The sequence below is a fragment of the Megascapheus bottae genome, chromosome 29 (assembly GCF_031878675.1).
Source record: "Megascapheus bottae isolate mThoBot1 chromosome 29, mThoBot2.hap1, whole genome shotgun sequence".
Classification (NCBI taxonomy): domain Eukaryota; kingdom Metazoa; phylum Chordata; class Mammalia; order Rodentia; family Geomyidae; genus Megascapheus; species Megascapheus bottae.
In genome coordinates, this window is record NC_143537.1 from 15,605,221 (window position 1) to 15,619,361 (window position 14,141).

Here is a 14,141-nt window from a genome sequence, read left to right on the forward strand (position 1 = left end):
CAAAAATTGAGGGTGACCATAAAACTCTAAAGAAAAAAAAAACTACTGGGACAACAAATTTAATTTTAATACATTAAATTGACTTAAAAAATTGTATGACCTTTGACTTGAGTCATGAAAGTCTTGGGAGAAAGTAGTGTCTGGTTTTCCCAGAAATGGGGGAAAACTGCAAACAGCTGAGGATGTCAGAGATGGTCTGATAGTACTGCAGTGCCTCACGGAAGGCATGGAGACAGGATGCCATTACCTCCTGCCCTGCAGAGCTTCCACTCCAGGACTGACTTAGAGCTACTGCCACAGAGGAGCTGGGGCTTGGGTGGCAAGGGAGACGCTGACCACATCACCATCCAGCCCTGCAGCCCAACCTCAGAGTCAGAAGGGGCAAACACTGAAAGTGACTCCCCAGCACTTCGCAGATGCTGTTCAAAACCATGCCAGGCTTTCTGCAAAGATTCGTGAGAAGTCCAAGAATCTCCTGGTTTTTCCCTGCTCGTTAGATAGTGGAGAAGTGGAGGGGGGGGGGGTACGCTTTTCGTAGCTAGCAGTTGCCTTATCACCCCCTGTTGAAATTGTTTCTATTGGGCCCAGAGAAGGTGGATGGATGCTGGTATTTTGGGAACCCCCGCGTTTACTAAGGGAACAGACCAAAAGGCGACTGGCGCTTGCTTGGTTTGCCCTGCTTGGAAACCTCGGTGGAAGCGACACCTAGAGGGGACCGGGAGGGAGGCTGCGGCAGCGCCGGCCAGCAGGGATGCAGTGATTCCGCGCCGGGTGTGGGGAGGTGTGTGTGTGTGGGGGGGGGTCCACCAACTCCGGGCCCCGACGTGGACCCAGCAGAGCCCAACTCCCCGGGAACTCTCCCAGGCCGCCGAGCCTCTCCGGGGGCTAATCGGGTCCTGGGCCCTGTGAGAGCTTTAAGGGCTCCAGCTCCTCTGATCCCCGCCCCTTGCCGGAGTTGCAGGACGCCAAGTCCGCAGGTGGCAGGGCCCGGGGCGAACTCACACGGGGACCCCGCCTTGTCACGCCGCAGGGGTCCCCAAACTCCGGGCGCCACGCGGCGGCGGAGCGCTCGGTCCCCGTCCCCGGGGTCCCCAGAAACTTGGGAAGGGAGAGCGTAGCACTCAGTTCAGTCTTTCTTAGGAGCAATTCCCAACCTGAACACCCCCCCCCCCCACCGGGTGACACGGCCCCCGCGCAGGGAACCGCCATCCGCGGAGTCGAGTTCTGGCCGGCTTCCCTCCGGAGCCTCCTGCGCCGCCCGCGGACGGCGGGCGCAGCGGGCCTCCGGGCTGCGGTGAGGAAACGCAAGTTGTCCCGCCAAGCCCGGGGACTGGGGTGCTGAGTCTGCCCGCCCCGCACCCGAGCCGAGGGCACGGATCCCACCGAGGCGCTGCGTCCCTCCGAGGCCGCCCGGGGTCTCCGAGGCGAGCGCGAGCCCGGGGATCGGCTCTCTTTGGGGTCTGCATGGCACCCGAGGGTCGTCCCGGGTCTCCTTTCCCGCAGAGCCCGGCCACAAGCCTCGGTGCCTAACCAATCGCAGAAGTCCTAGCAAAGGCCAGGATACCCTGCCGAGCCACGGTCCCGTGGTCCCCGCGCCCGCAGCTGGGTGGGCAAACTTGGCTCTCCCGGTGCGGGCAGTGAGGACGAGCGAATGCCCGCGCCGGGCCCTGCGGCGAGACGCGGAGCTGTGGGCGCCGGGACGCCAGGCGGGAGCAACGGGACCCGTGGCCGGCGGCAACCGCGGTTTGGACACCTCCTCCGCGCCTTCTCCCGAGCTGCGTGTCCGCTTACCTGCTGTGGCCGGGGCCGGGGGATGGGGAGGGGGTGTTGGAGAGACCAGGTAGCCGGACTCGGGCAGGAGCGCCCGTGGCAGTGGCGGCGGGGATGGAGACCCGGCCCCGCGTCCCCTGGCCGGTCTGTCTCTGTGGTTGCTGGCTCCGGGGTTCTCCGAGCCCGCCGCTGCCCGCTGCTGTGCCGCCGCCGCCGCCGCCGCCGCCGCCGCGGCTGCCCTATTTCTGCCGCCGGGACCGGAGCCCGTGACGTCACCCGGGGCCCCGCCTGCCCAATCCCCCGCCACCTGTGCGCGCCACCCGCCCGCCCGCCGGTCCGACCCGAGCGGCGCCCGCGGCAGGTGCGCCGAGCGGCCCCGCGCGCCCGCCGCCGGCCTGAAGGACTCGCCGAGGTGCCCGGGCCGCCCCCACCCCGCAGGAGCGGCGCCTAGCGCTCCCGCCTCTGGTTGGCGACGAGCTGGGCGGCTGACAGCCCCCCTAACACGCCCTCCTTTCTCCAAGCTCCACTCGAAGCTTTCTCCCTCGCTTCCCACCCCAAGGTTGTGCCCTCCAGGCTTAGGCGTGCAGCTTGTCTCCACCAGCGGCCATTGTGGAGCTCATCAAAGCAGCCTTCTTTGGACTCTCTCCTCCCCTGGAGAGACAACAACCTGTGAAAGAGCTAAGTTTTTATTTTTCTCTCCTGAATCCGTCTTCTTCCAACACTGGGCGTATGGGGCCATCTTAGGACACTCTAGGCGTACTGGGGGCGAGGCCAAGGTGGTATTTGTTTAGCCAGATCAAGCTGAGATCAAAAAAGACATCATCATTCTCTTCCACTCATGCTATTCCTCAAGCCTGGGGTTTCCAAACTTTTTTTGGTGGGGGGATCTTTTATGTTCAACATCCATGGCTTCTGAGATCAATTCTTCAAGCTAAAATAAACTAGGAATTCCTTTGTAGAACATACGTATACACAATACACACACACACACACACACACACACACACACACACACACACACACCCCACAGAGACCTTCATTTGGTATCAGCCAGGGGCTTGTGGTTAGCCAGGAGTTGGGTTTTTGTTTCTTTTGTTTTGTTTTCTGAGGGTTTGCTTCCTGCTCCATATAACTTTCTGGCTTACAGAACAGAGTCTCATCCATTCCTTTGGGCTTCCTCTAGACCTGCCTGATGAGTTTAGATAAATATTAATATCAAGAGGAGGGGAGGAAGGGTATTCGGTTGACATGGAAGAAGTATTGCATTGTTCTTTCCTTTGAGCTCCTCTTATGCGGTGACTACAGTCACTGCAGTAGTTGCTGGAAGTAAGTGTGTGGGACTAGCATCTCCCACACTGCTCTGGTCTGGCATCTAGCCCCTTTTCTACCACTGCCCAGCTGTGTCCCGGAGCCCATCATGTCTGCTACAGGTCTCAGTTTCCAATGTGTAAAATGGGACAAGATCTAGGTGACTTCCAAAGTACTGGGCTGTGAGGGGTCAAGTGGACACTGTTAATCTGTACACTGAAGGAGGAAGGCTGCTCCATCTTTGGAGCCTCTGGGCCTTGGCCAGCATAATGCTGTCTCAGATTCTACCATGAATCTTTGCCAATCAGTCACCCATGACTGAACTGCTAAGCCTGGCTGGAGGCCAGATTCTCTGCAGCTGGATTGGGGGAGATAGAGTACTTTCCATCTGGGCACAAAGCAAGCAAGCCTGGACTTAAAAGGAAGCAGGAAAGTCTGGAAACATGTTCTGCCTCCCTAGGAAATTTAGTCCTAAACCTGTGGCAGAGATAGAGACCCACTGGCTCAAAAGCTAGGCTGGCTAGCCCTCACTAACATGGAGGCCTGGAAGGACGGGAGATTTCTGTTCTCAGTCCAGAGGCCAAAGACTCCAAATAACCAAAGCAGGACTTGAATAGCTTTAAAAAAAAAAAAAAAAACCTCAAGATCATATTAAGTCAGGGTCTATAGATGAACCAAGATGAGAAACAGCTCTGTCAAATGCAGGAAGGAAAACCCAGCTTCTTCAAGCTTCCAAAGAGAAGAGAGAAGGCAGTTTTCTGCAAAGCAGAAGCACTATCCTTTAGTGATAATGCTCACATCTGAAGTGAGCGATGGTGACTACTGTGCATAAAGTAAGCGTGGAATTATAAGTCACCTTGGAATAAAATAAAGGGTGGTGTGAATGACGAAAAAAAACAGGTCCCAGGGAAACTGCCTCAGATGCCAGCAGACTTTGACACCTCTTTGAATTTTTCTGTGCCTTCACCTCCCAGGGCAATTCTTGGTTTAATAATACACCCCAAGTTGGAAACTAGGCTAGACTTCACACAGAGAATTGCAGAATTTGCCTACACCTCTGTTTGAGAACTTGCAAGCACACTGCTTTTCAGTAGCCGACTAGGATTCTTGGGAAGAAAGGGAGTTAAAACTTGAATTTGATACAATAAATTAGAAATGCAGCAGCTATGGGCATAAACTCTGGTTACTGCCACTAGCCCACAGCCTCAATTATTAGGAAGTCATTCAGATTCAGAGACATGCAAAGGAAGGTATTAATATACTTCTGCAAGGTTAAGAATTTCAAAGATTTAGTGGGGGTGCCAGTGGCTCATAGTCCTAGCTACACAGAGGTGGAGAGGAGAATGGTGGTTTGAAGGCAGCCAGGGAAGAAAAGTTCTTGAGACCCTTAGCAAAAACAAAGCAAGAAGTGCAGGTATGGCTCAAGTGGTACAGTACCAGTCTTGAGTAAAAAAGCCAAGTAAGGAGAGACCCTGGGTTCAAGATCTACTACTGGCAGATTCAACCAACAGTGTTTCATATCAATGGCTATGGGCTGTGTATCCGGACTGAGAAGTCATTTAAGAAGGTGGGAAAAGACAGGAAACAGCCTTGTCTTGCATAAATTAACATTCTGCAGCCTGTCCAAAAATGTCTTTGAAAAAAATCTTCAAAAGAAGCCATGTATGTATTGAAGAAGTAATCCCATGCTCAGGAGAGTCCTGGCCAGCAAGGCAGGACTGGGAGTCTCTCCAGTCTCTGCTATTCTTAGCCTCAGTGAGCCTGGATGTGTGAAACCTGTTCAGAGCTTTTCTTCCTCTCTCATGTAAAAGTTGGGGTTAAATAGAGTTAAATGAGCTCCCAAGATCATGTTTTATTCTAAATGTCTAAACATGAATGTTTACAGACATTAAAGCTAGTCTGATATAAAAACGAACTGATGCTAAAGATTTCTCCTAAATCTAATAATCATGTTCATTTCTTAAAGGATGCTTCATTGAGTCATATAAAAGTACAGGGTAACACATTCAAAATCCTACACCCAAAATCAAAAGAAATAATTGTATTAACCGTGATTTCAAGAGAATAGAAGCCAACATAGAGATAAGTAAAATATTTGTTCAAGATGGATTCCTCTGACAGCAGAAAATTTTCAAGGAGATGGAGAAGTGGTATAGAATGGTAATTTTAATTAAGAAGTGAGGATGTTGAAAAGATGGAAAGGGACTGGTGAATGGCAAAAGTAGAAGTGGAAGGTGAACAATGAAATGCCTCTATGGCATTGTCCAGAGACAAGATTCCATTAAAAAAAATCCTAGGGGCAAGATTAATAGTGTAAGGGAGTAAAGAAAGGTGCTGATGACTGGATGAGAAGTCTAGGTATCCAAACCACAGAGTACCACATCTTGCTGAGAACAAGATAAAGGGATAGTAGTAGAAGCCCGGCAGAAGGAGAGGGAGGGGGGGAGGGGAAACTTCCTATATTCCCAAGGGAAATAAATGTAAACTCATGGATTTTTTTGCCCATGGGATAGTTCTCCTTGATAGTTAATACTTTATAAGCACAGCTAAATCTTGTGAAGTGTGTTTTTAGAAAGAGCAAGGAATGGAGTTCTCTGCTAGGTAAGTACTTAGAACACAGGATGACTAGACTCTGTGTGTGTGTGTGTGTGTGTGTGTGTGTGTGTGTTGTGTGTGTGTGTGTGTATGGCTAGTGGCAGAGCATATCAGGTTGACTGTGATAGGAAGCTAGCTTGACCTGAACCAGGCCTGTGTGACCAAGTAAGGGACTTGGATGGAGAGAGGTAGAAGGCAGAGTGAGCAGCAAAGACTTGAGGGTAAATAAGCCCTTAAGACCTGGTTATAGATGTCAATGGAGCCACTGGAGCAAGAAAATGGCATGATCTATAAGGTGTTTTAAGATGACCACTGTGGCTTCCATATAAAGAATAGACTTAGAATGAAAGAAGGGAACCAAGCCATCCAGCTGTTGAGAGGTGTCAAGTCCTGTTTAGCCTACTATCATCATCAAAGCCAGCACACCAAACCCTGTGTTTGTTGATCACTAATTATACTTGAACTCCACTCCTGGAGCTTATTATATACTGTTTTAGCTAACCCTCACAACTCTCCAAAGACCCCATTTTAGAAATTAAGCTCAGAGAATTTACACAGTTCATCTATGTCAATCTAGCTAATAAATGGCAGTTAGGATTCATTTCAAAGCCCATTCTCCTAATCACTATGGTGATACTATATCAGTTACACACCATAGATGTGGATGTAACAACTAAGACACACCTCAAAATTCAAGTCCTAAAGATAGGACTTTTTTCAAAGACTCCTCTGTTTGGAGCCTTTGGTATAGTCACTTGTCTACATCATGGACCTTTCTATATGATAACAAAACAAAGGATATGGTCTTGGAGACAATGGTAGATACTGTTGATTACCTACTCAAAATACATTTCTACCTTTTGTGTGTGCCTTTAGCATGTCAATCTGGTTTAGGTATCTTGCCTTCGGCCAATCCCAAGCCAATCCTGGGGCTTTGGGGAGGAACTGGCTCAGCAATAAGCAGGAGATCCAGTGCTAGCCAAAGAGACAGAGATAAAGAGAAGAGCGGGAGGGTATAGTGCACCTCCCTTTTGATACTGGTATTAACTACAAGGGACCTTTAGATCCAGGGACACCATCGGTGAATCTGAGAATGGCTATGTTGACCCATGAAGAATGGAGAAAGAAGCAATGAAGCCAGGGCCTTAATGACCTGCTGAAATAACCAATGCAGAAGCTTCTCTACCTCAGGATTTCTGTTCCATTACTCAAATCAGTTGACTTAGAGACAGACACAGAGGCTCACACTTATAATCCTAGCTACTCAGGAGGCTAATATCTGAGGATTGAGGTTCAAAACCAGTCAGGGCACTAAAAAAGTGAGACTTTTATCTCCAATTAATCACTAGAAAAGGGGAAGTGGGACTGTGGCTCCAGAGTTAGGTCAGTAGCCTTGAGCTGAAGAGCTCAGGGACTATGCCCAGGCCCAGAGTTTAAGCCCCACAACTCACTCTCTCTCTCTCTCTCTCTCTCTCTCTCTCTCTCTCTCTCTCTCTCTCTCTCTCTCTCTCTCACACACACACACACACACACACACACACACACACACACACACACACACACACAAAATCAGTTGAGTTAGGAAATATAAAACCCTGATGCATTGTTTGGCTAGTTTTAGAAGAGCTGCACAATAAGCAGGCATTACGAATAATAGATGTGAACCTCACTCTGCATGTGGTAATGTGCTTTTGTACATTATTTGCTTTCTCCCCAACTTCATGCTAGCCAAAGGCTAAAGCCTCTTAGTTCTAGCCAAGTACTCCAAATTTGCCAACTTTAGTTATGTAGAATAACTATCCAAGGTCCTTTCTTTTCTCATTGTGCTAACTTAAAAAAAAAAAAAAAACAAGTGGGCAAATAACAAATGACTTCATAGGGTGCTTGAACACTGACAAATGTATGTGCACACATCAGTATTGTCTAACTGTATATGACCATAACTACAATTGTGCTAGGAAGAAAGAGAAAGGAAAAAAGAAAGAAAGGAAGGAAGCAAGGAAGGAAAACAACTTTAAAATAGCTTTGTCATTTAGGGGTAGTATGTGACAAAGGAGTGATTTGTGGAAAGTTTGTCTAACTGTAATCAGGAGTAATATTCATAATATAGTCATTACAGACAATTACATTTTGTATCACTGAACAACAAAAAGGGAATGATTTTCATTGAATTCTATGATGAGAACATAATTTCCTGATGGACAGACTAAAAAAAGTTACATCTAGTTTAAGGACTGGATTTATATTGAAAAGCATGAGAAATTATGAGAATTATGAGAAAACAAACTTTCAAGAATTGATGTCTAAAGTTCTGAAATTTTTAGGCTTAAAAGCACATCTATCTGATTTTTCTTTTTATAATTTCTGGGTTTTAGTTACAAATGGCAGGAAGAGAAAGATTTTAGGCCACTATTGGCAAGCATTTTGCAAATAACTCATTTTAGGTGTGGATGAAGCCTTTATTCTCAACAAGTGAAAAGCCAAATTGGATATAATTATCACCCTATTTTAACACTGTTTTTGAAGTACCAAAGACATCTTGATATACTATATACAGATTTTTATCAGATGAGTACAATTTGCAGATTGCTGAAGGTAATTTTGAAGCAGAATGTTAGACTTGCCTCTATTTTTTTGCTCTTAATTATTGTGTATTTCATCATGAAGTTCCTTATGGTTCTAGTCTTTAAACACAATCTATTATAGGCACAAATTAAACATATATATGACTAAGAAGAAAAACAATCTAAAATTCTAACAGTCGCGAGCAAGCCAACAGTCAGTACTTTGCAGCCAAAATAAAAATGGAGTAAAGAAATGATGGGCGTCCTCATCTAACCTCTGCCCACCCACTATGGGTTCTCATTTGTTACAAACCAACAGCTCCTCATTCTTCTATTACAATGAGAAGGCATTTTGCATGATGTACCACTTACAGACTCTTTTAGGTAACCTTTTGATTTTGAAATAACTGCAGATTCACATACAGTTGCAAGAAATGGATAGTAAGGCGTCCTGAGTACCCTTTATATGCTTTCTTTCGGTGGTAACATAAGACTATGTGTAATATCTGATCTTTCTGATGGAAAGGATCACGCTTTGTTATTGTAGTGATTCAGGAGGCTGAGACCTGAGGGTCATGGGTCAAAGACAGCCCAGGCAGTTAAGCAGCAAAAAGTAGGAACAAAAGTGTGGCTCAAGTGGTAAAGCACTAGCTTTGAGTGGGAAAACTATCAAGAGCAAGGCGGCTCACACCTGTAATCCTAGCTACTAAGGAGTCTGAGATCTGAGGAACACCCACACCCACACACCCATTCCATTAAAAGAATCCTTTCTTGGATTCTCTAGGATATAGAAACATAAGCCATATAATGAATGATTGTTGTTCTTAAGGTACTATATTATCTCTCATCTCTTTTGCTATCCCTTGGTTATCTCATATTGTTACAGTATCTCACTTTGTTACCTGATATATCGGATATATTTGTATTTGGTTATTTGAAATTGGATAGGGAACGGGGGAAAACAAGATGAGGGGTGGGAGTAGGGGGGAGGGAAATGGGGACCAAGACATGTGAAAGGGTATCAATGTATGGGAATTAATGCACCATCTATCTGGCAAATATTATGTAACCCTTCTATTAATTACAATTAAAATATATGAAAAAAATTTTTAAAAGGTTAGGAAAGAATTTAGAAGCAAGAGAATGAGAATGTATTTCAGAAGGGAAGGGAGTAGAATTCCACTCTGTATATATACCAAATTTTCTTGATCCATTTGGCCACAGAGTGGCATCCTTGTTGATTCCATATCTTGTCAATGGTAAATAAAAGTTGCAGTAAACATGAAAAAAAAAAAGAATCCTTTCTTGTCTCCTTTCCATTTTCACCTTTCCATTCATCCCTAATTCCTGCAACCGTGACTCTCATTTTTATAATTCTGTCATTTCAAGGATGTTATAAAATGGCTGTTTGCTGGTGGTTCATGTCTGAAATACTTGCTACTTGTGTCTTCAAGATTATATCTGAGGTCAGCCTGGACAGAAATAAAAACGAGGGAGGAAGAAGAGGGGGAACAAGAGAAAGAGGGGGTAAAAGGGAGGCAAGGGAAGGGGAGGGAGAAGAAAAGGAAAGAAAAGGGGGAGAGGGAGAAGAAGAAAGTAGTTTCTGAGATACCTCAGGGAAAAAGTGGACATGATTGTATCTGCCTATTAACCTAGCTGCAAGAAAGATGCCTTCCTCCCATGTTCAGGCAGGGAGACTCTATGTAAAAAAATAACCAGAAAAAAAATAGGGTTGGAGAAGTGGCTCAGCAGCCGAAGTGACTGTCTAACAAGCTGGACTAGTACCAAGTATGTTATAAAATCAATCATAATGTGAAGCTTTAGGAATAGGTTTTTCTTCACTCATCCAAGTTGTTTTAGTTTTATGGATCCAGAGTATGTGTCTTAGTAGTCTATGGCATGGAAATAGATACATTTATATACCTACATGATTTCTAGTATAGGGCTACTTATAAAATTGCTATAAATGTTTATGTATGAGTTTTTTTGTGCAAATATAAATTTTCACTTCTCTGGGATAAGTGCCCATGAGTACAATGACTAGTTTTTACAGTAATTAAATGTTTATGTTTCCTTTTCTTTTTTTAAGAAATGGCCTATTTTGAATAAAAGTACTTCACAGAAGAAGAAAAAAGAATGAAATGGGACAAGGAAGAATTAAGACAATTGTTTTCCAGGATGCCTATCCGATTTTCTTTTCCCATCCAGAAATGGGTGAATGTGAGTGATTCAATTTCTCCTCAGTCTTGTCCATGTTTTGTATTGTCACTGTTTTTTTGTTTTAGTGGTTCTGGGAGGTATGTAGTGATAGCTCATTGTGGTCTTAATTTGCATTTCTCTAATGGCTAATGGTGATAATCATCTTTTCATGTGCTAATTTGTCCTCTGTATATTCTCTTTGGGAAATGTCTCTCCATGTCTTTTGACCATTTTCTAATTGAATTTTTTTAATTACTAAGCTTTCAGAGTTTTTATACATTTTAGATGCTAGTCCTTGGTTGATATGTGGTTTACATATGTTTTCTTCCAGTCTATAGCTTATTAAAAGAAAAAACAAGTTAAACAGTTCACTTTTCATTTAAGTTTGTCATTTTGGGTGAATTTTGATAGAAGATCTGAATCTCAGGGCTGAGATTAAAGTTCCTTTTTTTGTCCTACAAATATCCAATTGCTCTACCACCGTTTGTTGAAAACAATATATTCTGCCCTATGTCTCCTCCATTTACTTGCTTTATACTTTTCTTACTAATCAGTTGTGAAGAAATATCAAGGCTTCTTAAACAGCCAAGGCACCCTTGAGAAAGAAGAGACCTCAGACTCAACATACTATAAAGCTACAGAAATCAAAATACCTTGATACTGGCATAAGATTAGGCATACAGACTAATAGAATATTACTAAAAACCCCACAGCATAAGTCTATGAACAACTGATTTGCAACAACAGTCCCAAGACTATTAGGGGGGAAAGATAGTCTTTCCAACATGTGGCACTGAAACAATCCTTTCAGCTGTTTTTGACACATAGTAAGGTCACATTACAAAGACAGTTGCTATAAACATTTCTGCATGTACAAGAATTGAACTTGGAGTCCTGTTTCACACCAAATACAAAACTAAAGTTAAAACTGATCAGTTACCTAAGGTATAAGAGCTAAAATATTAAACTCTTAGGAGAAAATACAGTAGTAAATCAACATGATTTGGTAAATGGATTTAGTAATGGATTTTTATATATCACACCAAAAGCATGACTGACAAAATAAAAAACATAAACCAGATTTTATCAAAATCTAAACGTTTGCTCATCAAAAGGTATCAAGAAACTGAAAGATAATGGTAAAAACAAAAATTAGTGAGGAAAAGGAAGTAGAAAGATGACCTACAGAGCTGGGGGGGTGGCTCAAATGGAGTACTTGTCTCAAATGTGTACTTGTCTAGCAAGCTCAAGGCCTTTAGTTTAAAACTCAGTACTACCCAAAAAAGTAAGAAGAAAGACAACCCACAGAATTAGAAAAAAAAATTACAAACCATATGCCTGCTAGATTTATCCAAAGAAGATATACAAATGCCCCAAAATTGGATATATGAAAACCATAATAAGATACTAGTTGCCATCCATCAAAATGGACATAATAACATTTTCTCTACTCTGAATTCTACAGTTCTAGCTGTTGACAAGAGCATGTTCTTTGGATTACTGTTTCATAAATTTGTATTCAGCTTATCTGCATTATATCTGAAAGAAAAACTTCCTTCCTTCTTGCCTGCCTTCCTTCCTTCCTTCCTTCCTTCCTTCCTTCCTTCCTTCCTTCCTGCCTTCCTTCCTTCCTTCCTTCCTTCCTTCCCTCCCTCCCTCCCTCCCTCCCTCCCTCCCTCCCTCCCTCCTTCCTCTCTCTTTTCAGCACTCCCCTCCCTTCTTTATTCTTTCTTTCTGGAAGTAGTACTGGGGTTTGGGCCTCATGCTTGCAAGCCAATGCTCTATCACTTGATCTACACCCCAATCTCATTTGTTTTATTTTTCATATAGGACCTTACAGTTTTGCCCTTGTTGTCTTTGGGCTATAATCCTCCTGCTTATGTCTCCCATAAGAATTAAAGGGATATACCCTAACTCTGCTCAGTCGGTTTACTTGGAATTGCATTAACTTTTTTCTTCCTGATCTCTGACTCAGAGTCTCCCCGGAAAGGAATGGCAGTGAGTAGAAAGACCTCTAGTCAAGCTTACTCAAGGCATACCTTCATTCTCTTTCAAACTTTCCTCTGATGGCCACATTCAGCAGGTGCCATAGCAAGTAGAACAAGTTAGCTTCTACCTATGGTCTTCTCTCTACCAGCATCATGTTGTAGGTCTATTCTCATGCTGGGTGTAAAACTGAGCATAGCCATCTCACAGAGAGTGGTCTCTCTACAAATTCTGAAGGGTTTGTCACCCAAGTCCTGCAAAAACCAAGAAGGGAATGACTTCGGGGATAAGAAGAAAGAGTGAGCTCCTCAGGTTAACATTACAATGTAGGTCCCCTCCAAAGGTACCAGAGGTATGCCAAAGCAAACACAAAAGAGACAAGAAGCTTGATGCAATGACAGAGGAGCTTATAGTTATCATGGCTACAAGGCATGGGTTGCCCACATGCCATTTGTTAAAGACTTCTCACTCTGATGATGCATGAAATTACCCACCTTGACAGGGCTGTGCCTATATTCATGTCAATTGGCAATGTGGCATCCTCTCATTACGCCCTGGTCACACATCCACCTGGAGGGATATGATTAATGAGAAGCTTATAAAACCTGGGGAAACTGGATATCCCTGGTACCCTGGAAGAGGGAAATTGCCGTTCACAGCTGCATTAATCACCACATGTCACTCCTGCATCCTCACTGACACTACCCCACAGCCTCTAAAATGTGACATGGTCCCTAGGACAGGAGAATTGATGGCTCTCAGGTATATATCTTATAACTTTAAAGCAAGATCAGAGTGGATCTCTATCATAGTACACTCTTAGCTTTGAGACCCACCACCAAGCTGAAGAAAGGAAGCTGGGGTATTTACATCAAGAGAGATACCAATTGTTGAATGCTAACCTGATTCATTTCACAGTTATAGTCCTTTTTGATTTGTTTGTAATTTTCTACACTACTGCTTTCAATTTGATACTGTCTGGGCCTGGGATGACAATAAGAATGGGATAACAGATGACGAGCTCAAAATACTGAACACAATCACACTCACCACGCATGTACATACAATCAATTTGCCACTTAGGAGGAGGATCCATTGGCTGCTGGGCAAACTTGGGAATATAAAATGTCAAAGGATTCAAGATGCATTTCTTAGGTATGGAGGAGCTGTCCCCAGAGCTACCTTTCTGCTTTGGAGGGGAAACCAGGTTTCATGTTTCATGATCAGTTGTCTTAGTCAAGTCAATTAAAAGGAGTATTGGAAGAGTTTCCAGATGACCCCTGCTGGGCAGGTTCTATACTGCAGAGTTTCAGAGGACACAATTCTCGTAGGTTACATGTTGATACAGTACCACCAAGAGAGATAAAGTCATTATCCTGCACTATATGCAGGATCCCTGCTGCTGATTAAGTTGCTTGGAGTTAATACTTCCAAGGACTTGTGAAATGTCACAAAAACAAATCACTAAGAGTCAACCTACATCAATAGCCTAAAAAGTCCATGTATTGATCCATGAATGACTAACACAAGGAACTTTAAGTTAGCAGGCTCAGTAAGACAAAGATCCATTCCATTTGTTCTCGATACTCAATAAAGCTATCATGTAGAAACAAGCATGCATTACCCATTTTTTTGGTGGGTAAAATTGTGTACTTAATAGAACTCACTAAATTTAACAGTTCCTTTAAATACAATCTTTCTTTGCTGAGAGGTACTTCA

The 14,141-nt window shown here is 44.1% G+C and overlaps 1 protein-coding gene across 2 annotated transcripts in view; it reads right to left on the reverse strand.

Moving 5' to 3' along the window:
- The window catches only part of LOC150044866 (sperm motility kinase Z-like), a 185,176-nt gene that overhangs the window by 6,555 nt on the left and 164,480 nt on the right, over nucleotides 1–14,141 (reverse strand). The window lies entirely within an intron of this gene.